Genomic DNA, 382 nt, shown 5'->3' on the forward strand with positions numbered 1-382 from the left:
GCGTCCCGCAAGCCTGGGGCTGTGGCCAGGGAGACGCAGTGGCTGAGGAGGCCCTGTGTGGGGAGAGACGAGCAGGGAGCATGTGTCCGCACCCCAGCGCCAGGAACACAGGCCAGGGGACCCAGTGTGGCCGGTGCACTGCTTACAAACGCCCGTCTTTCCTGCCCACAATAGCTCTCGGGCCCCAGCTAGCAGCACCACGGCCCAGGGTCCTCCACGCGGCCACGGCCACTCGTGGGACTGGGACGTGGCAGCTGTCAAGGACACGTTCCCGAAGACGACTGCCCTTCCGGAAGAGCTCCTGTTTGCTCCCAGGCTGGGGGTGCAAACCCCACGGCCTGGGGTCGGTCCTCCAGGGCTGGCTCTGGCTCACGCCAAGCCC

This window comes from Crocuta crocuta, unplaced genomic scaffold, assembly GCF_008692635.1.
Source record: "Crocuta crocuta isolate KB4526 unplaced genomic scaffold, BGI_CrCroc_1.0 scaffold221, whole genome shotgun sequence".
Classification (NCBI taxonomy): Eukaryota; Metazoa; Chordata; class Mammalia; order Carnivora; family Hyaenidae; genus Crocuta; species Crocuta crocuta.